Below are 26965 nucleotides of genomic sequence, written 5' to 3' on the forward strand. Positions count from 1 at the left end.
TTTGGCAGGACTGTATGATCATCAGTGCCTACGCTTATCTGTATATATCAGTGCAGTCACCCATGTCACTCCATGAGTCACACACTTAATCTCTCCACTTTTCTACATGGGTAAGAATGATGTATGCCCCAACCTGTCAGAATTAGAGCAACATATGTGCAAGCAGAACCTTCACACTTACTTCTTCTTTTTCTTCTTCTGCTCCTTAAAGGGATCCTGTCACTAACAAGTAACTCACTCAAAGTATACAGTACATACAGTATGTGAATGAAACATCATATCGTTCTGATCCCAAATTGTGCGCACATGGGACCTGTACCTCTACTACAGAGGTTTTATTTTTATGGGGTGTGATAGTTTTTAGGCACATTTTATTTATGTGCATAAAAGGGCAGTTATTGTTTACAGTTTTTTATGGTGTTCAGTTGTGTTTAGTGAACACATTCAGGACATACAGCAGCAGGACATACAAATGACAAGTCTATATAACTGTCTAACACCAGTTGATTTGAAAGCAAAAGATTTTCGCTGGAGTACCCCTTAAAAAGCTTGAGTGCTGGTTACAATTTTAAATGCTTCAGTGCTCAACTCGAGTAACAAGCCCTATTTAAAGCAATGGGAGACTCGAACATTTAACCAGGTGCTCCCTGCTCAGCAGAGTGTGGAGGGTGTCTGGTTAACCTATTACATTTTATCATTAAAATATATATTTATATTTCATTTCTTGAAGGAATGTTTAAACAAAATATACAAAAATTAGAACAAAAAAAGTTATCGATTTCTGCAAGACGCGTAACTCCAGCGCAATTGCAGACATCCCGTCAGAGTTGTAATATGTCGTGCAGAAAACTATTACGTTTTCGTTCTAATTTTTGTATATTTTGTTTAAATAAAACAAAGCATACAAATATTTGAATGAAAAAAAATTAATAGGTAGCAAAACTTACCTGTCTGCGCTCCTCCTGGTGCCGTACCGATACATCTAGGGGTTAAACAGGTGGCCATGCCATACCTGTACATCTAGGGGTTAAACAGGTGGCCATGCCATACCAGTACATCTAGGGGTTTAACAGGTGGCCATACACGTGGCCGTACATGGGTAATCTAGGGATTAAATTGAATTGTGTTTATTGTAGTTTCATTTAACTGGTGTCAGTTTTAACATTTTTAGTCCCCTCAGGACCTGACAAGAAGGAATAATCCTCTTAAAAACCTATAAAAATCCAGTAAATCCAGTTGTCCTGATTTTTTTTCCCTGATGATTTTGGGATATAGACTGGCCTATATTGACTCTAGAATCTTTTTAAATCTTTTTTCTTTCTGTTCTATGACTATAGTAGCTACTTTTTAAATTACACACAAAATTTGAACTTTAACTTAGCACATTGAGTAAACATCCACAGAGCAGGCAGGAAAGGTAAAGGAATCCATAGTTTAACTTTTTAAAGAAAAAAACTATTTTATAAATATTTACATTCATGGAGGTAAGATTTGAAGTGTGGGTTTCAACTGTTCTTTATCTACTAAAGGAGAAGTCCGGTGATAATTTTTATTTAAGTATTGTATTGCCCCCCAAAAGTTATACAAATCACCAATATACACTTATTACGGGAAACACACATAAATTGCTTTTTTCCCTGCACTTACTACTGCATCAAGGCTTCACTTCCTGGATAACATGGTGAAGTCACGACCCGACTCCCAGGGCTGTGTGGGCTGTGGCTGCTGGAGAGGATGATGGCAGGGGGATGCTCAGTGTCCCTTCAGTACCCTGTGTCCCTCAGTGTCCCCCTGCCATCATTCTCTCCAGCAGCCACAGCTCGCACAGCTGTGGGAGTCGGGTCGTGACATCACCATGTTATCCAGGAAGTGACATCACCATGTTATCCAGGAAGTGAAGCCTTGATGCAGTAGTAAGTGCAGAGAAAAAAGCACTTTATAAGCATTTCCCTTAATAAATGTATATTGGTGATTTGTATAACTTTTTGGGGGCAATATAATACTTAATAAAATGTTTTGCTGGATTTCTCCTTTAACCCCTAGGCGACCTAGGACGTACCCGTACGTCCAGGAAGTCTGTCCCCAGATGACCCTGGACGTACCGGAGCGGAGCGCGCTTCATAGCAGGTGGGGGCTGGCTGCCATCAGCAGCCGGGACCTCACCGGTAATGACACGCTACAGCGATTGCGCTGCCGCATGTCATTAACCCCTTAAACGCCGCAATCGCGGCGCTGCCGCAGCGTTGCCGCATCGTTTAAGTGTAAGTGACATGGGGAGTCCCCTGTCACTTACCGATCGGGACCCCCACAGTGTGACTGCGGGGGTCCCGATCGGTAAAACGGACCGCCGGAGGTCTCTCACCTGCCTCCGTGCGGTCCGATCGGCGATCTGCTGCACTGAGCCTGCACAGGCAGGCTCAATAAGCAGATCGCCGATAACACTGATCAATGCTATGCCTATGGCATAGCAATCATCAGTGTCTAAAATAAAAGTATTGTATGTAGAAGTCCCCCAAAGGGACTTAAAATGTATAAAACAAAAGTTAAAAACACCAACACACAACCCCAAAGCCCCTCCCCCAATAAAAGTTTAAATCACCCCCATTTCCCATTATACAAATAAAACATATAAAAATAAATAAATAAATAAACATATAATATACCGTAGCGTGCGTAATTGTCCGATCTATTAAACTATAACAAGCGTCTTTGCGAACAGCGAACGGCGTACACGAAAAGAGGGATTAGCAATTTTATGTTACATTATATATAAAAAAATAAAAAATAAAAAGTGATCAAAATGTCCGATCTTCACAAATATTGTATTATTAAAAACTAGAGATCATGGCGGAAAAAATTACACCCCATACAGCCCCATAGGTAAAAAACTAAAACCGTTATAAGCATCACAATTGGCCCATTTTATTAATATTTAATTGCCAAAAAAAAGGATTTCATTAAAAAAAAATATATATAACATTAGAGAATCTGTGTATCCTGCATATGGTTGTGTTCGGACTGACCTATAGAGTAACAGTATCATGCCGCTTTTACCATATAGTGCATTACATAGACACAGGAACCCCCCAAACGTTACCATATTGCATTCTTTTTTTTACATCTCTTTTTTATTTACATCTTCATAAATAATATATTTGGGATTCCATCATACATGTTATGGTAAAATGAATGACGCCATTACACAGTACAACTATTCCTGTAACAAACAAGCCATTACATGGCCTTGTAGATAGAAAACTGAAAGTGCTAGAGCTCTTAGAAGGGGGGAGGGAAAAACGAAAGCGCAAAGATCAAAATTTGCGCGGTCCACTGGGTCATTTTGGGCTGGGTCCTCAAAGGGTTACAGGGGTACTCCGGATAAAGAAATTTGTTTTCAAATCAAGTGGTACAAAGAAGGTTTTGTGAATTACTTCTATTTAAAAAAAACCAACAAACATTATTCCAGTACTTATCAGCTGCTGTATGTCTTTTTAGTCTGTGCTCTCTGCTGCCACTTATGTCAGGAACTGTCCAGAGCAGTAGCAACTCCCCATAGAATATCTTAGGTACTCTAGACAGTTCCTGTCATGCACAGGGATGGCAACAGAGAGCACTGCGTCAGACTGGAAAAAATACACCACTTCCTGCAGGACATACAGCAACTTATAAGTACTGGAAGGCTTGAGATTTATTTTTTTATCTTAATAATTTAAGAATCTGTTTAAGTTTCTGGCACATTGATTTGAAAAACAGTTTGGCAAGTTGATTTAAAAAACTTTTTTTTTCTCCAGAGTATCCCTTCAACCCCTCAGGAACACAGTGCGGGTCATTTATCAAAGTGTGTAAAATTTAGACTGGTGCAAACTGCCCACAGCAACCAATTACAGCTCTTCTTTCATTTTACCAAAGCTGAAAGCTGAGCTGTGATTGGTTGCTGTGGGCAGTTTGCACCAGTCTAAATTTTACACAATCTGAGCCAGTGTGTTTTGGCATTGGGATAGATCAGTCTTTTTGATCACTTTTTTATTTAATTTTCGTCCGTTTACGCAATTTTTGCATTTGATGTTTGTTTTTTTTGTTTACACTGTTGGGATCAATGGGATCAATAAAGTTATATTTTAATTACCGATAAGCGAACCTGTCAAAAGTTCAGTTCAGCAGGTTTGCCGAACTTTAATGTAAAATTTGGGTTTGTGCCGAACTAAACTTTAATGAGCTGCTCATTATACATATCTGCACTCCCCCGGGGTCCTTCTTATTCCTTCTGGTTCCGTCATCTTCTCAGGGGAAGGCCTGCTTAGCCAATTACAGGCTGACTGGGATGGGACAGCACCACGGCCTGTGATTAGCTAAGAAGCCTGTCACTCTTGTCTCTACAGTGACAGCTTGTTAAACCAATCACAGGTCGAGGTAATTTTAGCACAACTGGGATATTTTTAGCACAAATGCACAACTCTCGGTTTTAGAGCAATACAAACATTGTGCACCAGCACCAAAACATAATCCCAACATAATCCCAAAAGTGTCATATATCTTGGGCCTGCTTCAGGGCCTTAATGCAAGAAAATAAGGGAAGCAATCTATTCTGTCATGTCAATTGCAGCAATCCAGGGCTGCTAGATGTTGTGCAGCGAGGGTGAGGTGATATGTACCGCTGAGGCCAGATAACTTGCAGTGGAGTTTTTGGCTATAGGAGCTTACCTACCCACTGACTTGAGTTCTGGAGTGATCATCAGGAACTTGAAAGAGGTTGCTGTCCAGTGTGGATAGAGTTTGCCCCATTCCTTCCATCGCAGCATCACCGTGAGGTGCTCTAGCTGGACATAGGTATATTGACAGGCAACAGAAAAAAAGAATAGTCCTGCAAATGGGTCCTGGCCTCTAGGCCAGTCCCTGGAAGAATCTCCTCAGCAGGCTCTCTGGATAAGTTCTTGCTTATACAACACTCTAAGGTATGCCTCAACTAGCTATAACCCCACTATATACTGTATACTAATTCAGGGAGAATCTAATTGGGCAGGGATACTAAAGAAATCTTCTGTGATAGGTTAGGGACCCACTGAGGTTCCTGGCTTGGGGATTGATGGCTGAAGGACCTCATACTGTGGCAGAAATACATACTTATAATTATACTTAGAATTTAAACAGTAATCAGTTAACCCTCTATATAGTTACTCCTTCTGCCGTGAAGATAGTAGACAGGTAAAATAGTGACACCAAGTGGTGGGAGCCGCTTACTTCAGGTTTTAGTCCCAGAGAATAGATACACACAGTACTGAACTATACATACTATACAGACGCAGTGGACACCCGCTCTGGGATACAGCAAAACAAGACAATGACCTATACAGCCTATTATCTAGGCTGAATCCCGGAATTTCAGGCGGTACCCGGGCAGTCTCCTCCTTCTCCCATGGACTGGGAAGGCATCGGGAATCAAATGCGGAAGGTTCAGCAAGGTTCGAGTTCGATAGAACCTAAGATTTTCCGCTGTTCGATCATCTCTAGTCAGGACCCTAGGCAACAAGCTGTCAACACTACAGGGAGACACAGGGGCCAGAATGCAAAAGAAAGCAATTTTGCTAATGCAAAGCATTCCTTTGTTTTCTATATCACCCCTTTAAATTTAAGGGCTCACCTACTTTTTCTCCATACACTGTGGATGTTTACTTATTGTTCTTAGTAAAATACATGAACAGTACAATTGACTGTGTTTTATTACTTTACCTAGGTTGAGTTAGTAATATCTAGAGATAGGGTTCTTTTTCTTGCATTTATATATTCTATAGTTTTGTATTGAAGATGCCATGGACATCTATATGCCTTATCTTTAAATCTGTAGTTCTCGGTCTTGAAAAAGTTCCTTTTAAATACAAAGACAGTGGGAAGCTGTGATTTGACCTCGGTGTCATCAGCATAACGCGTTGGATTACTCATTACTGTCAAGCTGCTCACTGTAATTTCTAAAGTACACAGCAAATGAAAGAAATTGTTTCTTGTACAGTTGATTTTTAATGCCTTTATTTGTTAAATGGGAGAACAGTTTCAGGCATACAGTTCTCTAATTTACATACTCTAGAATTAATTACGATAAAATATTTAGAGGAGATATTATTCTGGTTCTTAATATTCATGATTAATGTGAACAATTTTCCCATCACAGAGAGGAAATAATTGCCAGCTGGATAACACATTCTACTAACTATCTCCCGGCAGCCCGAACTCCGAGATGCTTCAAAGGCAAATGAAGAGGAAAAACACTGATTCAATTTTACCCATATTTATTATTTTTTTTAAAACAGATATGGTATATGAAGTAGTTAAGTATATGGAACAGTATGGCGTGACCCTGCTATGTGTACTGAGAATAATCTGAGCTGTGGTTACTGGCATGGAAAAAAGGATTGACTGTCTATTATTTTACCAGACTCTAGTATGAATGGTTTGCACATAGAGTTGCCAGACATAATACTTGATCGGGCAGAAGAACCGTAGACATCTACAAATAAGGTGAGTAGTTGAATTTATATGGGGAATTAATGGTAGATACTTATTTTTTTTGCCTTTGTCTGAATCATTATAAGATGATATAACCTGAAATGACCATTTATCACGTAGGACCTATCGTAAGGGGTGTTTCGGTTTCAGTAACCAAATGGTATTCTTTGGGTATTGAAAATATTCTAACGTTTCTGTTACACTTCTTGTATCAAATCCTCATGGTTTTAGTCTATTAAGGTGTATTAACACAGTGCAGCTATAACACAGTTTGGTTGGATTTTCCTTTTTAAAGGGGTTGTCCTAGAGTTTTCAATAAACTAACATTGCATTGACTTCTATAGGTGTTTTATGTTCTGTATACACTTTCAATATTTATTTCTAGCTCCTCTTGTGTTCACTTTCTGTGATGTCAAGTTTAATATCTACTTCCTGTTCCTGCCACTGAACATGATCACAGATGGAGTCATCGGGTGGGTGGGGCAGGTGTTCCTCCCATAGGCTGGCTGGAATTCTATAAGTTTGTCCCTCTAGCTTCCCTGTACCCTACATGGGATATAACAGCTCCAATATGGGGCAGTGTGCGAAAGCAAACCAGCTGCGGTCAGCGGGATCAGAGCTCGCTTGCAGTGTCTAAACACAGCACAAATCATTGAGCGGCTGGGCTGCCCGAACAATCGCTCTCCATTAAGGGCCCTATTACACAAACAGATATCTGACAGATTTTTAAAGCCAAAGCCAGGAACAGACTATAAACAGAGAACAAGTCATAAAGGAAAGACTGAGATTTTTCCTCTTTTCAATCCATTCCTGGCTTTAACTTAAAAAATCTGTCAGATAAATTGGTCATTAATCTGTTGGTGTAGTAGAGCCCTAAGACTCTGTTGCCCAAGGGCCTGTTGAAATCTGGGGCCAGACATCTATCTGTCTAGTTATCTGTCCCCCATGCTTCCTCCATCTCACATTCCCGCAGAACGGCCATGTTTAGTTGTGGCAGCATCACCATGACAACCACAGACGCTGTTTGCAGTGCAGTCACTGACCATTACAGAGCCGTTGTAGGACGTGTGCTGGTTGTGTTAATGTAGTAAAGCAACCATATGTGTCCCTCTATGGTTGTCCATGAAGTTGCCAGGTATATGCTGGTTACAGGGCCAGTCTCCCTTCTAGCAGAAGCCATCTTTTTTTTTATAATTTTTTTTTTTATTTTACATTTGTTCTGAACCTGTGCACGCCAGTAGCATGCTATCCTTCTTTTCACTTAAAGGGGTTGTCCGGCGCTAAAAAAATATTCACAGAATAACACACATTACAAAGTTATACAACTTTGTAATGTGTGTTATGTCTGTGAATGGCCCCCTTCCCCGTGTCCCACCACCCCCACCCGTGTACCCGGAAGTGTGGTGCGCTATACTCACATGTCACGTGCCGCGTCATCAGCCGCTCAGCCGCGATTGACTGAGCACAGTTATGCTCAGCCAATCGCGGCTGAGCTTCGGATGACGCTGCAGAGGGCGGCCGGCACTCGGGAAGATCCGCCGTCCGCCCGAAGAAGACGTCACTGCTGAGAATCGGAGACCGTGGTCGGCACGTGACAGGTATGTATAGCGCACCACACTTCCGGGTACACGGGTGGGGGTGGTGGGACACGGGGAAGGGGGCCATTCACAGACATAACATACATTATAAAGTTGTATAACTTTGTAATGTGTGTTATTCTGTGAATAATTTTTTAGCGCCGGACAACCCCTTTAATCACTAATCTCTGGAGTTGTGATGAACTCTATCCAATACATTCGGTGTGAGTACTGGTTTTAAACAGACCAGTTATTAAAGTCAGAATGCTGTGATTTACAAGACTAAGGGTACAAACCCACACACCGTATACGCAGCAGATGCGCAACAAATATGCAGCAGATTTGATGGTGCAGATTTGATGCTGTGGTCAGTTATTTAGATCTAATCTGCTGCGTATTTGCTGCGTATTTGCTGCGTATTTGTACGCTGCGTATTCGGTGTGTGGGTTTATACCCTCATGCTGCGTTTACACGGAGCGATAATTCGTACGATTAACTATTTCGAAGTAGCGATTTTTTATTATAACGATCAGTGTTTAGACAAAACGATATATCGTACGAAAAAATCGTTTTGCGATCGCTTAAGCCTATCTTGCACATAAGTAAAATCGGTGAAAATCGGTGAACAGCTGTTTACACGGAACGATCTGTGAATTTTTTGCAAACGACGATTTAAGAACATGTTCAAAGATCAAAATGAACGATTTCTTGTTGTTTGATCGTTTGCTGTGTTTACACGTACGATTATCATTTGAATTCGATCATTATCATGCAAATTTGCACGATAATCGTTCCGTGTAAACGCAGCATAACAATGTGTTATAACCACAATGCATAAATACACCGTAAAGGCAAAATCAATGGTGGATTATAATATGGGTTGTCCAACAGGCCACCCAGAACTCACAGCTCCCAGTGGGATTTATTAGTATATGGGGCACTATTCAAGCACTACCTACTATATGGGGCACTATTGAGGGGATTATCTACTGTATGGGACACTATTGGGGGGATTAACGAGTATATGAGACAATCTTGGTGCCTTAACTACTATGGAGCACTATTAGGGGATAAAATTCTAAAGAAAAAACTATGGGGGGAATTTACTACTAAATGGGGAACTATTATGGGATTACCTACTGCGTGGGTGCACTAAAAGGGTGACTACTGTATAGGGGCAGCATTTGGGGGTAACTCTGGGGGGCACTTTTGGGGGTAATTACTGTGTAGGGGCACTTTTAAGGGAACTAATCCTGAATGGGCTACAAAAGGGGAAACTATGAATGAAGAGCTTGTGTAGAGGTGGGTAAGAGGTATACAGGGGCCTAAGATGTTTTTCTGACAGATTCTGCAAAGACGATGTGTCATCTTGACCGTCTGGGCCAAATGGGGAAGATGGAAGAGTCTGAAATTGGCTCTACCTTAAATCTGTATGTATGGTGATATAGCGAGATTGAACTGTAAATTTTTACATTCGGAGAAAATACACACTGCTAAAAAGCAAAACTAAGCAAAACAAAAAAAAACAGTACAATACAATTTCAGTCATCTTTGAAACAGTGTACGAAAGTGAGACCCACTGGAAGTTCATGAGTGGATATATTTATACTTTACATTGTCAATATTATTATTGGAGTTGGAGAAAGTTCTTGTCCAGCATTGAGTATTTTTCACACCTTTAAGTGAAAAACAAGACTCGGCTTAATAGACTTTCCAGCTCATTGTCACTTTATACAGTGTTTGCTTTGATTTACTAGGTAGTTTATTTCAATGTATTTTTATTGTTCATTTAAGGCAAACAAGTTTTCCTAGAGAACATGTCAGAAAGGAAATTACTATAAATGTTCCGCATTATGCAATAAGTTTAAAAACAGCAAACAGGATGCTGGGTTACTTGATAATAGATGTACAGTGCAGGTCAGAGGAAATACCTACTGGAAACACTGTTTACATATAGTTCACTCGACTGCCATCGAAAAATGCAATAACATTAACGGGAAATTAATACTTTTCAGAAAAATAATGTATGTTTAGTGGAACCTCGGTTAGTGAAATAAAGATGCATACAGACAGTTCTCCAAGATCTGGTTAAATATTTCAGTCTTTAGATAAGACTAGCAATTTTAAGTCGAGGGCATATGTAGTATAGGGTCTTTAATGGCTGGTTTAGGATACACTGAAGAGAGGTGGTGGCCTCCCTCTTTTATTTTAAAGGGGTATTCCTTTCTCAGAAAATTGCTCTTAACCCCTTAACGACGCATGACGGCTTTACCCATCATGCGGCCGTTAAGGGGGATCACGCCGGGAGCCCTCTCTGCAGCCCGCAGTCCGCGGTTGCTATGTGTAGCCAGGGACCGCGGACGGCTAATTATTCAAATACAGCTGTCAAAGCTTACAGCTGCATTTGAATAGTGACTGTGACCGCTCTCTCTGGTGTCTAGTGGGGGATCTCCCCCCCCCCCCCCGTGATGCGATCGCGGAGGGGAGATCCATTGTAATGAGCCGGCTGGGGCTCAGCGTCAGAATGACGCTGATCCCGGCTCAGCAATCCATTCAGATGGTCTGCAGCAGACCATTATAATAGAGCACCAATCTGATGAATCATTGCTCTAGTATATACACAGCATTGATCTCAATGGGAGATCAGTGCTGTGTATATAGAAGTCCCCCAGGGGGCTTCTAATTACTGTATGTGAAAACAAAATAAAGTGTTTTTATTAATAAATAACCCCCTCCCCTAATAAAAGTCCAAATCACCCCCCTTTTCCCATTTTATAAATAAATAAACAAACATGTTTGGTATCGCTGCGTGCGTAATCGCCCGAAATATTAATTTATTTAATTCATTATCCCTCACGGTAAATGGCGTAAGCGCAAACAAATACCAAAGTGCAGAATTGTGCATTTTTGGTCGCATCAAATCCAGAAAAATTGTAATAAAAAGCGATCAAAAAGTCGCATATGCGCAATCAAGGTACTAATAGAAAGTACAAATCATGGGGCAAAAAATTACACCTCACTCAGCCCCATTGACCAAAGGATAAAAGCGCTATAAGAATGGGAATAGAGCGATTTTAGGCTGGGTTCACACTACGTATATTTCAGTCAGTATTGTGGTCCTCATATTGCAACCAAAACCAGGAGTGGATTGAAAACATATAAAGGATCTGGTCACACAATGTTGAAATTGAGTGGATGGCCGCCATATAAGAGTAAATAACGGCCATTATTTCAATACAACAGCCATTGTTCTAAAATAACAGCAAATATTTGCCATTAAATGGCGGCCATCCACTCAATTTCAACATTGTGTGAACAGAGCCTTTCTGTGTTTTTAATCCACTCCTGGTTTTGGTTGCAATATGAGGACCACAATACTGACTGAAATATATGTTTTGAGAACCCAGCCTAATGGAACGTTTATTTTCTGTAAAAGATTAAATTTTTTTCAAAACCATCAATTAATATAAAAGTTATACATGTTACATATCGTTTAAATCGTACCGACTTGAGAAACATAAATACTGTATCAGTTTTTCCATAGAACGCACGGTATAAAAAAGACCCCCCCCCCCCAAAAAAAAAAAAAGAATTGCATTTTTTTTTTCAATTTTACGGCGCATATAATTTTTACTTGGTTTCGCAGCATATTTTATGCAAAAATTCAGCCTGTCATTGCAAAGTACAATTAGTGATGCAAAAAATAAGGGCTCATGCGGGTCCGTAGGTGTAAAAATGCACTTGCTATGGCCTTTTATACACAAGGAGGAAAAAAACGAAAACGCAAAAATGAAAATTAGCCCGGTCCTTCAGGGGTTAAATAAAGCTATCTTAGAGCATGAATAACTTAATGTAAGACAAAAAAAATGCATGGGTTCCCCTTAATTTCCATAACCAGCCAGATACAAAACCAAGCAGTATCAGCCTGACACTTTCAGGTGGCAAGGCAATTTATTTTGGCTGTTTCCAGCCTAATAATACCAGCCTGTTGCTGTCCAGTCCTGGATTGTCATTTTCAGATTCTCCAGGCCTGATGGTATCTGCCCTTCTACTGGCTAACGCTAAGCCCTGGCTTAGTAATGGCTGCTATTCATTAGACGGTATACACTATTAAGCCAAACATATGTAAGAAAAAAAGAAAAAAAATATTTAAAAAGATCTTTATTGAAATAAAACACCCCATAGAACCCTCGTTGACCCTTTTATTAAAAAAAAAAGTAATAATCTTATTTTCAAAGTAGTTCGGTCTTCTTTATATTACACTGTAAAGTAAAATAAAAATAAAGACACTCTCACTGAGTAGCAGCCAGTAGTCTGCTTTCACTATTAGGAGGTTGCAGCAGAGGCTTTTGCCCTCCCCCGCCTCTGCTGAGACCCCAATAATGACGGAAATGCCACAAACTACCACCTCCTCCTCTTCCCAGGTACGCAATGCTAGATGCCTCTGCAGTATTTATATTTGTTAGCTGATGCTGGAGTACCACTTCAACCCCTTCCTACATCAGAATGTAAATGTATGTCCTGCTGTGGGTGGGTTCAGAGAGGGGTCGTTCGGTGACCCCGCTTTGAACCACCATGATCCCAGACTGCGGCTATTAGCGCCTACTAATTAGTCATTTTAATGCAGCTTTCAAAATGGACAGCTGCATTTAAATGGCTCTGAATAGCCATCCCTGGTCTCTAGTGGGGGGATCTCCCCCTTGCAATGCGATTGCGGAGGGGAGATCCCTTCATCTTACCTGGCTGGGCCTCAGCGTCTCACTGAAGCTAATCCTGGCTCGGTTATTCATAGATCTGGGCTGCAGCAGACCAGAGCAATACAGCACTGATCTAATCGAAAATTCTTTCTATCTCCTATCTATCTATCTATCTATCTATATATACATGTATGTCAGCAGCACAAAAATAAGTGGGGTGGGTGCCAGTTGTAGTTCCAACCACGAACTCCTAATATATTGAAGTAAATTCAACGGCACTCCGGGATGCAATGAAATCCAAAATGTGATTTATTCCAGTGTTCAAATCATGTTACAGCACAGCAATCAAAGAGGCCTCTCTATCTATCACCTATCTATCACCTATCATTCATCTATCAATCTATCATCTATCTTCTATCTATCTATCTTCTATCTATCTATCTATCTATCTATCTATCTATCTATCTATCTATCTCCTATCTATCTATCTATCTATCTATCTAACTGTCTATCTATCACCTATCTATCTATCTATCTATCTATCTATCTTGAGCTTCCACTTGCTCTTAAATTTGTGCGTACTCTGTGAATATAAGGTGTCATGTTTTCTTGTTATTAGTGCAATGTCTATATTGTTTGCATTGTCATGTCTTCAGAATAAGTGTAGCACATGCAGTATTTAACCACCATATCTGTAAAGTAAAACACAAGAGATTATAGTATAGCAAATAAACTGAAGTAATCCTGTCACTGTATTATACGATGAGCAAATATTGACCAATTTAGTGGCAGGGTGTAGGGTTGAGTGTCTGCTTACCACTTAGCAGCAAAACCGTTTCCTCTAGAAAGCTGTATGGTCACAGAACAGTATCAATATTGATGACTATATTGGCCATTTCACGGAATTTGAGTCGCTGCAAAAAGTAAATGCTGAAACTTATGGACCTGATTTATGAACGGATATTCAGCGTGCAATACATTCATGGCAGTTTATTGGTTCAGTTTAGCACATACGAATGTACACAGTGAGTGATATACAGTATCTGTAGAGGGGGTAAAGGGCATCTAGCCGTAATAGAAAATCAGAACAGACCCAATGGGCAAAATCTACTTTTGGGGTATCTCTAATTCAATTCTTTTGGCCGACAGCTGAATCCGGCTGTCCATAGAATGGAGTCTATGGCACGGGCAGAGATGTGTGGGGGCAAGCAACAGAATCCACAGCTGGTTATCCTCCGTGATTCCTCAGTGTGAACCCATCCTAAATGTGGACTAGGAGAGGAATTGAACATTATTTTGTAGGGGTGCCCCAAGCTAATTTTTTTTCCTAAGGGGTGCCCGAGGTGGAAAAGGTTGGAAAGCACTGCTATAAGTAATGCTTTGGGGAGGTAATACCTATGTGTCTAATGCTGAGATTAGATTCATACAGGATCAGGCAAAACAAATCCCCAATGTACCTCCAGATCTACATGGAGACATATGGGAGTACAGATGAAGCACCTGACAACTAGATCACCGTGGTACCACATCTTGCCAATGGTTGTAAGAGAACATGTACCTGGCCCAGCAGCTCTGTATCATCTCTGTCTATGCCAACAGAATAGCCCACCATGCAAACAGCACAGCAAACATTCAATAAAATTTGCTGCTAACTGCCACTGTACAGTAGAACACGGCATTCTTCAGTGAAATCTGTCAGCTGCTAAAAGAAAACTGAGAAAGCGATGAAACCTGAAAATGACATAAAATCAAAATGACACCTGTTTCTTAGCTGGTAGCTGTTTGCAAAGTTATAAAATCATGTCTTCCTTTTAAGTCGTAGTGCCATAAAGACTGGGCTGAGCTGCAGCATGCATGCCTCCTCCCTCCCCAACCCTCCCTTCTTAGCATGACTAATGTATAGGTCTTGTCTTCAAGCACTGAGCCTTGAACAATAAATATGCAGGACAAGGAAGGGTAGAGGAAGGAGGAGGCATGCATGCTGGAACTCAACATAGTCCCTATAACGCGTAAAGTGTCACTGTCGTTATAACGTTCAAAATCTAAATCAACAGTAGATGTAAAACAAAGCCAGTTTGCAATTTACATTATTTTATGTTTAATTATCATGCTGTAAAACCAAGCTATACTTATCAGAAATCCAGGCCCAGTCTCCTGAAGGCAGATTTTTAGTCTTGTGCTGGTTGAAAGAAGGAGACTAAACACAGTAAGTTTTGCCTGTACAGAGAGTCCCAGCTCAATGTGTTGATCAATCACATGACTGCCCTCTCTCTGTGAGCGCTCAGATGGCCTGGGATACACCGGACTTCCTGTTTTCTGACTCTTTGAGAAAAAAAGAGTCAGAAAACAGGATGTGACATTTTTTCCATGATAACTTAAAAAAAATAATGAATGTAAATTGCAAATGTGCTTTATATCACATCTACTGCTGATTTATGTTTTAAAAGTTATAACAACAGGTACAATTTAGGCTTGGAAAGAAAGCATGATTTTATAACTTTTCACATAGCTATGAGCTAAGAGACAGGTATCATTTGTTTTATCGCCTTATCTATCTGCCCATGTCCACAGCTCTGAGAGCTGACAAATTTTCTTTACAGAAACTCCAGAGGCAAAAATGGATGCCTGGCTGTATGTATTTTATAACTCCAGATCCTTTGGTGTCTAAAATAATGCATTTTTATTTTATACATGATTTTTTTTTTTTTTAGAAATATTCACATTAAAATGAAAAAAAGAATATTCCTTTGTCATACTATAGGGCACCATGCATTTTATTGTATTGAAAAGTATGCTTGTCTACACCTTATAATACAAAGTCATCATGCAAAAAATATCAGTGCACAGGTGATGCATGCAATTGTATACGTTGCATATGTTAGGGCTATAAGATTGATTAAATGTTAAGAATAAAGTCTAAGAACTTAGATTAATTACTTTGGAAATAAATGGCTCGCTCCGTTTTTCTCTAATAAACATAATTTACAGTTGTCTCCTACCAAGGAAAGGACAAGTGTAATGTGGGGAGTAATTTTACAGATATGATTTAAAATACAGATTTTCTCAAAATTAATAGAAAAGCCATATTAAGTCAATTACCTTTGTGCAAGCTAAAAGTCACAAATAACGGCATTAATAAAATAAGGTTGAATTAGCTCAATATGGCTTTTAGGCAAACTTATTTTCGAAGGAAACCTTAGGCAGAACTTATTAGATTTCAATGGTAAGCTTCCCCCAAGTCATTAGCTGGGAAAAGTAATGGTTAATTAAGAAGTCATTTGCGTTTCCCAATGTTGTGATCAACAGGTGATTCTAGGAATAGTGGAGACAGCACTTAACCAGTCTATAGTTTTAAAGAAACTAAGTGTGTGGGGACAGATCTACTCCTAATCCATTACCCCTTGCTAAACTAGACAAAACAAGCCTAATAGCTATGGGGAAAGGTAATGTACCAGGAGCTGGAATTAGTACATAGCTAATATATGTCATATAGGAGCAGTCAAAATACATGATCTATAATGGCATGAATACGTTGAATACAAAGTCTTATGTGCAGGCAGTATGCTTTAGCGATAGACTTCTGAACAGATTGTTATATAAATTTTTGGGAAAAGAGTCAGTTAAATTATTAATTATTATTATTTATTATTATTATTATTTTTTTTTATAGAGCGCACTTAATTCCAGAGCGCTATACAGGTGACAGGGGTAACAAACAAGAACATTACAAGATCAAAACACATTACATGAAGGCAGATGGCAGACTGGTTCATGGGGGAAGAGGACCCTGCCCGCAAGGGCTCACAATCTATAAGGTAATGGGAGAGAAACAGGAGGTAAAGTGCAGCCATTAAAGTGTGATGCAGAGTTATTGTAGGTTGTAGCCTTGTTTGAAGAGATGGGTTTTCAGGTTACTTTTGAAGGACTTGATGGTGGATGAGAGACGGATGTGTTGGGGTAGCGAGTTCCAGAGTATAGGGGAGGCTCGGACATAGTCTTGGAGGCGGTTGTGCGAGGTACGAACAAGGGGGGAGCGCAGACAGAGGTCACTGGAGGATCGAAGGTTGCGTGAGGGACGGTAGCAGGTTGTGGATGGCCTTGTACGTCATGGTCAATAATTTAAAGTAAATACGTTGGGCAATGGGGAGCCAGTGGAGGGATTGGCAGAGGGGAGAGGCAGAGGCAAAGCGAGAGGAAAAGTGGATTAGTCGGGCGGCAGAGTTAAGGATAGACTGGAGGGGAGCAAGGGAGTTACATGGAAGGCCAGAGAGGAGGATGTTACAATAGTCCAAGCGGGAAATAATGAGAGCATGTATCAGCAGTTTGGTGGAGTCAGGGGTGAGAAAAGTGCGGATCCTGGATATGTTTTTGAGGTGAAGGCGGCAGGAGGTGGTCAGGGCCTGAATATGCGGTATAAAAGACAGGGCCGAATCAAAGGTGACCCCAAGGCAGCGGACTTGGGGGACAGGGGATAGAGTGCAGCCATTGATAGTGATTGTCAGATTAGACGGCATGGTAGAGGGGGGTTGGGGGAAAAATTATAAGTTCTGTTTTGTCCATGTTGATTTTTAGAAAGCGGGAAGAGAAGAAGGAAGATATGGCCGACAGACACTCTGGAATCCTGGATAGCAGAGAGGTGACATCCGGACCAGAGAGGTAGATCTGAGTGTCATCGGCGTAGAGATGGTAGCTGAAGCCATGGGATTCTATGATGTGTCCCAGGCCAGAGGTATAGATGGAGAAGAGAAGAGGCCCGAGTACAGAGCCTTGGGGAACAGCAACAGTAAGGGGATGAGGAGAGGAGGTGGTGTGAGAGTGGGAAACACTAAAAGTGCAGTTGGAGAGGCGCCAAGGGATGAAAGAATTTGTAAGAGGAGAGAATGGTCGACTGTGTCGAAGGCAGAAGATAGGTCAAGGAGAAGGAGCACAGAATATTGGCGTGAGGTTTTGGCAGTTAGCAGGTCATTGGCCACTTTGGTTAAGGCAGTTTCTGTGGAATGGTGGGGGCGGAAGCCAGATTGCAGGGAGTCAAAAAGCGAGTTGGATACAAGGTGGGAGGCTAGTTCATGGTAGACATGCTGTTCTAGGAGTTTTGAGGCAAAAGGGAGAAGCGAGATGGGGCGGTAGCTGGATAAGGAAGTAGGGTCAAGGGATGGCTTTTTAAGGATGGGTGTGATGGTTGCATGTTTATATGGAGATGGAAAGATTCCAGAAGTTAGTGATAGATTGAAGAGATGTGTTAGTGCTGGGACAAGTTCTGAGGAGAGGTTGGGTATTAGGTGGGATGGGATTGGGTCAAGTGTGCAGGTGGTGAGATGTGATGTAGAGAGTAGTTTGGAGAGATGTTCTTCCGTGATGGTGGAGAGGTGAGTTAGTGGGGAAGAGCACTGGATGGGCATGAGGGGGGGCTGAGGGGACTGTAAGGTGAAGCTTACTCTGATGTCATCGATTTTCTGCATGAAGAATGTGGCAAAGTCCTCAGCAGAGATGAGAGATGTGGGGGGTGGCAGTGGGGGGGCGGAGAAGAGAGTTGAAGGTGTTAAACAGTTGCCTAGGATTGTGAGATAAGGAGGATATGAGGGAAGTAAAGTAATCCTGTTTAGCAGAGCTGAGGGCAGATTTGAAATCAAGACGTGCTATGGACACATGCTCCTCCATGTCAGCCATCTCATGGACAGAATCACCACAGGGCAAGAGAGCACAGCCTGAAGGAGGGAAGTCTGATGTTAGCTCTATGAGGTACACACACAGTACACTTACTAATGCTGTACACTGAATAATTTTCTTATAAAGTGGCCAACCCTTTTATTACTGGACCCCAAGCCCAAAATAAACATGGATTTAAATGAATAAAATGCAAGTTATTTGTAATAAAATAAAAAATTTTAATCATCATTTTGGATTAAATTAAAACATATTTAAAGGGGTTATTCAGAGAGCAGAAAAGGTCTTACCTCTTCTGATCTCTGACGCTCCACTTCCTATTCCCTAATCATCTCTGTTGGTAGCTTCCATAGAAGAGAGAGGGAGGTGAGAATGTTGTGGGCATTGCAGGCATTTCATGCAGGTGAAACCACACCAAACTCAATGTCCAATAGTTGCTGATGTCCCTATGACAGCTATAGATTATTGCCTGCAATGTGCTCCCGCCCCCCTCTCATCTGCATAAGTTATCAGCAGAGATGATCAGGGGCAGGAACTGGGGTGACAGAGAACAGAAGAGCACAGGCCTGTTTTTGCTGTCAGATAACCCCTTTAATTATGTGTCTCAGCATGTAAAATCATATGAATAATCCAAAAGATGAATGAAATGCAAGTTATACTTTATTTCCATATAACTATATATCAGTCTGTACAACACCTCCTGCTCTATAACATACTGCAGACCAGCTGAAACTGTAACTTAACGACAGATGATGGGTATATCCGATGTGAGCCCTCTCTGTACCGGGCAGCTCTTTCCTGTGATCGTGCCACACCAACTAATTAACCATTAAAATGAGAATGTCAAAACTGAGAGCGGCATTTAAATGCAATTAGAAAGCCATTGTTGGTGGAATAGTGTAGGAATGCGATTGGGAAAGGCTGATCATTTGTAACTGCCGGGCTGCCCTTAAAGCGTTGATCCTGGATTGTCACTCGATTACTGTGGGCTTCAGCAGCCCTTATTAATCGAGCACCAGTTTCATGGATCAATGCAGTATATGCAGGATATATGTACTGCATTGATCACTATTAGCAATCAGTACATTGCTCAAAGGCACCCCCTAGGGGGACTAAAAGGTAATGTAGTAAATAAAAAAATAAACATATTTGCTATCAATACATGCAGATTCACCAAAACTATTAAATTATCACATTTCTGATCTCGTTGAAAAAACAGCGCAAAAAAGAGCTAAATTGCTAAATTGCTTATTTTGGCGCACATCAAATCCAGAAAAATTTGAATAAAAAGTATTTAAAAAGTCTCATTTATGCAAGCAAGCTACCAATAGAAAGAACAAATGAAAACAAAAATTGCTTGTTTTTCCAGTTTCACAGCAAAAAAATGAAAAATTTATGGAAAAAAATAAGGGCTATGGCCTAAACATAAGGAGGAAAAATGAAAATTGGCTGTGTCTTTAAGAGGTTAATGCAATGACCACAATTGTTTGGTCTGTAATAAAGGGTTGTTTAATAAAGAACTATCTAGTAAATCCCCATCTATTGGTAAATAATGTTATTTTACTACCTTTCTGTGGCCTTTTCTACGCATTCCTTCTCTGTATGTTACCTATGTACGTCATCATACAACAATTAATGTAGGTTTTTTTTTTTATCCATGAGGCTTTCTATCTTTTATACTGAAGACAATGTAGCCGCTGTATATTCTACTACAGCTTATAAATGATTAAGAATACTATACTATTACAGCATAAAACAGTATAGAAGTTATTATCATACTCATCCAAGCCTTTCATAGGCAGCTAGATAGGATATAAAAGCTAATCTGGAGTTCAAGCTAAGGCTGTAGCTATAGCAACCCATAGTAAGGACTCAAAAGCAACAAAGATCAAGTAGCCTTGGCCTTCAGTTGTTTGGCATGCCCAATATTCTATGCTTTATTACAGTAAGACTGGTAGTTTCTTTTTCACATGAACATTTAGCCTCGTGGGGGTCTAATGTTTGAGGTCCCCCTAAACTAAATTTCTGAAAAGTTATGTAATGGGTGGCCCTAGTCTGAACCCACCCCACTGTCCCTACCTACTCGGATGATCTGGACTAACTAGTGGCCTCCAACAGGTTGATGGTCCTAACACTAAAGGCCCTATTAAACAAAGTGATTATCGGCCGTATTTGGCCGATACTGACCATAACAGCTGATAATCGCTTAGTGTAATAGAAGGAAATGATCATGCACAATATCGGCTGATCGTTGTCTTTCAGCGTCTTTCAAGATGTTGAAAGACCAACGATCTGGATAGCAGTGATCTGCTGCCTTCATCCCATGCAACAGGAGTGGCGGCAGCAGACCGCCACTACCTTCCATGGGCTGCCTGGACTATCAAGCAGCCCCCCCGCAGCCCCCTGGGCTCTTACCCGCTAGCTGCCAACACGTGTAATATCGTCGACAGGGAGCGGTGAACAAGAAGCAAGAGAGCGGTGACAGGTCGGTGTTTGCTTGCTCCCTCTCTTTGGCCTGTGTAATAGGGGCTTAAGTGCAGGGGGTTTACACTATACAAGGCATGTCAAGTAAGCCGGGTCAAAACCACACAGGCAGCTGTGGGGCAACAGTGTCAAACCTGACTGTCCTGCTAACCCAACCTATGATTGGGAAGCCTAACCTGATGCCTAGCCCTGACATTATTTAGGCTGGTTGCTGCAAAGAGCATGGCAAATTCATGACAAGGAGGCCATGTTCACACCATGTGGGCGGTTCCCCCAGATTTGACTGGTTGAATAGCCCAGCAAATAAGCTCCAATTAAGAAAAGTGCATATTAATGACCACCAGTGGAGCACTGTGTTTACCCAACCTTGTGATGGGGAACCTATTACCTGATACCCAGTGTGGGTGATATATATGCGTGAATAATAAAAGGATCAGACACGATACGATTACCAGCCTCCAGGCAAAGATTTTCTTCTGGAGAGATGTAAATGAACCGTATATGACTGGGATGGTTAATAGGACTTAATTATTGGTTTTACCAACCTTGACTTAATTACTCATTATCCGATCCCATAGAGAATCAGTCATTACGTGAATGTGTGTTAATGTACGACTAATTTCACACTGTTAGATCATTCCTCCATGATATGTATAGGAATATGAGATATGTATACTTATTATTTGGTATGTAATATTATATTGTATATTGTTTGTGGTGGGTAGTACGTGACTATTATGTTAATTCTTATCTATCAGTGTTCTCATTGCATTCCCAGCTACTTAGATGGATAATACAAACAAAATGCCTGTAAAATGTTCATCCCCTAGAGACAAGGTATTTAGCTTTTGAGGTGTATTATACATTGATGGTTGAGAGCCTGTTGTCTAGACCAATAATATCTAAGGCCCCCTTCACATATCCAGAAAATCTGTCTGGATTTTTGGACCCATAGAAATACATTAGTCAAGGGACACCTTTGAGGATTTTTCCTGAAGGGTAACCGTTCTGGAAAATAGGTCAGGATTTTTTATATCCTGTCCTATTTTCATCCACTCTATTGGAGAGCAGGAACCCCTGACGCTTTCCTCATGCACATCAGGAAAGCGACTGGAGTTCCGGATTGTCTGCCCACTGCCCGTACCCCTCTCCCCCGGACCTCACCAGTCTTCTCACCCGCCCTCCTGCCACTGCTCCCGTTGTACCCCGGCCTCTTACTGCCGCCGCCCCCAGTCTGCCTTGGCCTCCTGCTGCCTCCCCCACCCCAGACCTCAGCAGCGCCGCCCGACCTCCCATTCTGCCTCCCGGACCCCAGAACCCACTGCATCATTTTCGAACATAGCCCTAATTTCACTGCAGACCTTTGCACAATCACTGAAGTTGCAGCAGCTGCTTCTGGCTGGTCAGAGATGGTAAATCACTCAGGGCATTGGGTGATCCAGCCAAGCCTCCTGTGACATCACTCCCTGTCCCCTGTCTGCATCATTATTCTGTGCTCAGCAAACACACACAAGCAGGAGCAGGAGACAAAGTGGATTTTTCTTTACTTACTGGATTTCTATCAGTTACCAGTGTAGCAGAACCATACAGATATGTTAAACATTGTATAGACACATCTATATAACTTTTAATCTACTTGTAATAAAAAAAACTGTTTTCCTTATTTGGAGTTACCCTTAAAGCCTAGCGGCCCAAATAAAAATTAATTCCAGGATTATTAAAATGAAAAATTTGAAAAAACATCACCAACAATCCTTAACAAATACGTATAAAATAAAAACGTGATTTAAACAAAACGTAACTTTTTCCTGATGACACTTTATATCCAGAACTAATTTATTACTCTACAAAGAAGGATTGCGAAATTTTATTTTATATAAAATATTATACACACATATTGATGAAACAAAAAATTAATTCACCAAGAATAAGTTTTTGGAATCAAATGAATCTTTATATGTGTGACCATAATGATGATATATGTAAGTGATTACAATATTAGAGCAGATAGATAAGTATATTGGAGAAAATTAAATTGAAAGGACGCTCTAGTATCCTGTTGTGCCGCCTCTTGCCTAGATACAAGATTACATACGGTTGAGCATACAGGATATACAGCAGGGATGGGGAACCTTCGTCCCAAAGGCTGTCCAGGCATGTTGGGAATTGTAGTTTTGCAACAGCTGAAGGGCGGAGGGTTCCCTATCCCTGGTATACAGCTTCCAAATGGCATCTTCCAGCACACTTGCCCACTGATGTTGCAGCCGGGACTGTAGGTCCTGCTCCCTCACAGGATGCTGAAGCTGGCATCCTAGCTTGGTCTACTGAATGACCATGCCGTGTTTATCGGTCCAATGATGCTCCAAGTCTGCCAACTGGGCTTGAGTGTGTTATAGAGACCTGTCTAGCACTTGATGATATCTCAACAAGCGCTATACTACCAAAAAGTAACGAAAACCAAATAAAAAGCAAAATAAAAAAATTGTCCTGCCTTGTTTTTACTATTTTTATCCATGCAGTCTTAAGTCCTATAGTTATTCACAGGCATACAAAGAAAGTGCAATTCATTATTCCAATCCATCTTGATTTATACTGCCAAAGGCTGCAGATCATGATTACATAATTTATGCATCATTAGAATGTGAAGCACTCATACTTGTCAAAGCAAATTTCTGACAAGTGACTTAACAGGCTTATGAGTCATTTTCACCCTCTCTCTCTCTCTCTGCTGTAAAATGAGGTGTGGTTGTGGTTAACCCCCCCCCCCCCCCCCCCCCCCACTTCTGTCACAGCCTTCAATTAACAGCAAATCAAGTGGGGCTGGAGATTTTTAAGGTGCATGAAAGGCTAAATATGGCAATCTAGCTCGATGAACATTAGCAGTAAGATGTGATTAAGGCTGGAGATAGGAGTAGTGATTTTGCCCCAGTCAGACATATATCACAATAACACATTATCTGATAATCGTCTCGGCTTTTGCATTTTTTCTACAGTGATTTTACAGAATAAAACATATCCACCATAGAATATATTGTTATAATGTGTTTTTCTTTACAAACATTTATTCACTGTGATGTTTTATGTATGTGAAACGGCTCTTTCAGGTCTTTATCCCAGCTTTAATGGAATAACGTTTTTGCTACAGTACATTGTTGGTGAGTGCCACATTCTTTTTTACTTCTTTGGACGATGAGTTAATATTGGACTTTGTCTCTTTATGTTGAGCACCATCTAATGAGAAGAGGGTCCTAGTAGACATGCATTAAGTGTTGTGTTGATTGCTGGTAGTGCCAAGACTATGGTCCTATGTTATTAACCATTTAAAAGGGTATTACCATTAACTGGATCTTTTCTTTGGGTCTTGAGTAAGGTCATTACCTCTCACCAGCCCCTACGGCCTACATCACCTTCTTTGACCAGCTGATTAAGCCTGCACCTCCATCTCATATACACATATTCATGCATATGTTTATTGTGACATTTAGGGAAGAATAAGGCCAGTTTACAGCATACTGCCTTGAGTGGAAAAATGCCACAAGTAGAGGAGCAGGTTGTGAATGCAGCAGCTTTTGCAGACTTGCTGTGTGAAAAGGTAATCTGCTGAGTTGAGCAATAAACTGCAGCAGCCCCAGAGAGGGAATTGACAGGAGCACTGTGAGAGGTAGGTGTGAGGTAGGTGTGAGGGCTGAGATGAATATCTAAGGGAAAGCAGTACATTCCGTGTTGATTACTGGTAGTGCCAAGACTATTGTCCCATTTTATTAACCATTTAAAAGGGTATTTCCATTTACTGCATATATTTCATTTCCAGAGTATATGTCATATAGACATTTAAAAGATTTTAAAAGGTCAGTGTGTGTGAGTGTTCAGCATCCCAATGAGGGAATGAGTTGAGAGAAGTTCTCTTTCAGCTCTTTGTCATGTGACTGAGATGGTCTAACAATGTAAGTCCCTAGGACATGTCACAAAAGTGTGTTTTGTTTTTTTCTCGTGATGAACATGTATTCCGGATTGTAAATTTTACATTAAAATACCAAATGTCGCAGTATTAGGCCAGGTTCAGACTATGTAAGTGTGCGGCTGTATTTGCGGCTGTAATTGTGCGGCGGTATTTTTGGTGGTTCATGCGTACGCTGGAAAGTATACGATATACGGCTGCACAGTGCACACTATGTATGAATCTACAGCCCTATCGTAAACGGACCCTTAAAAAAATGAACAAGACCATTGTTTGCGGCTGGAAACGCGGCAGTGGATTGACAGGCGGTCCGTACAGAGTACTTCAAAAATAGCCGGCAATGATGCCGAATGCCGATGCCTCTAATAGTTAATATATTAAATTAATAAAACACATTTTCTTTGTAATAAAGTCCCTTTCGTTGTTCAATAATTTAATTCTAACGAATCCATCATTTTGCAATTAAATATACTGTTAAAATAAATATATATATATAAATAAATGTATATTTATATATATATTTATTTTTTGACAGTATATTTAATTGCACAATGATGGATTCGTTAGAAATAAATTATTGAAAAACGAAACTGAATTTATTTCAACGAAAATGTGTTTTATTAATTAAATATTAATTAGTACAGGAAGCTCCAGGAAGCCGTTAATTCATATTGCCGGCAATAGAGCTTTCTGTACTAATCATCACTTTACTTTAATGAAAACATCAAATGTTTCTTCTAATTATGTTATGACAATAGCATTATTAGAAGAAACATTTAGAATTATATGTGCGCTCAGCTGATTGGCTGATCGGCTCATCACACATATAATTAGCGGGTCCGCAGCACAGTGACTTCATTGGGCTGCGGACCAGCGAAGAGGACACATCGGGGTAAGTATAGAGCTCTCCCCACCCCCTCCCCAGCACTGCACCCCTCCCAGCAAGGAAGGGGGTCACTTAACCCCTTCCTTGCTGGGATGGGTGCAGTCTGACATCAGTCTGGCCCCCAAGGGGTTAAGGGGGATGCAATACATCCTCCCTTAACCTCTTGGGGGTCAGACTGTAAGCAGCGATCTGTAAAGATGCTGCATACTGTAAGGAGCACAACACCGCTCACAATGATGGGTGTTGTGCTCCTGTTTGTGTGTTTCTCCCTTTTTGTTTTTCAGATATCGGTATCCTGGGGATTAAGTCGGATTCTGTGGACTACGTCGATGACCAGCGTTTTTTTTTTTTTTAAATAAAATGGTCAATGAGGGGTGTGGGGGTGTTTTTATTTGAATAAAAATTTTTTTTAACTTGTGTCTTCTCTTTATTTCTTTACTTTATAGACTTAGTAGTGGAAGCCGTCTAATAGACGGAATCCATTACTAAGTTGGGGCCTAGTGTTAGCCGATATAAAATGGCTAACACTAACCCCCCATTATTACCCCAGTACCCAATGCCACCAGGGGTACTGGGAAGAGCCGGGTGCCAGTGGTCCCGGAGCGTCAAAATTAGCGCTCCTGGACCGGGCGGCAGCAGGCTGGTAAGATTTAGGCTGGGGAGGGCCTAAACCAATGGCTCTTCCCACCCTGGTGTTACCAGGCTGCTGTCGTTTGGTTTTTAACCCGGCTGCTTATAAAAATAGGGGGGACCCTATGCGGTTTTTTTTTTTAAATAATTAAAAAAAACGCATAGGGTCCCCCCTATTTTTATAACCAGCCGGGTTAAAAACCAAACGACAGCAGCCTGGTAACACCAGGGTGGGAAGAGCCATTGGTTTAGGCCCTCCCCAGCCTAAATCTTACCAGCCTGCTGCCGCCCGGTCCAGGAGCGCCAATTTTGATGCTCCGGGACCACTGGCACCCGGCTCTTCCCAGTACCCCTGGTGGCATTGGGTACTGGGGTAATAATGGGGGGTTAGTGTTAGCCATTTTATACCGGCTAACACTAGGCCCCAACTTAGTAATTGATTCCGTCTATTAGACGGCTTCCACTACTAAGTCTATAAAGTAAAGAAATAAAGAGAAGACACAAGTAAAAAAATTTTTTTATTCAAATAAAAACACCCCTACACCCCTCATTGACCATTTTATAAAAAAAA

This window comes from Dendropsophus ebraccatus, chromosome 5, assembly GCF_027789765.1.
Source record: "Dendropsophus ebraccatus isolate aDenEbr1 chromosome 5, aDenEbr1.pat, whole genome shotgun sequence".
Lineage (NCBI taxonomy): Eukaryota > Metazoa > Chordata > Amphibia > Anura > Hylidae > Dendropsophus > Dendropsophus ebraccatus.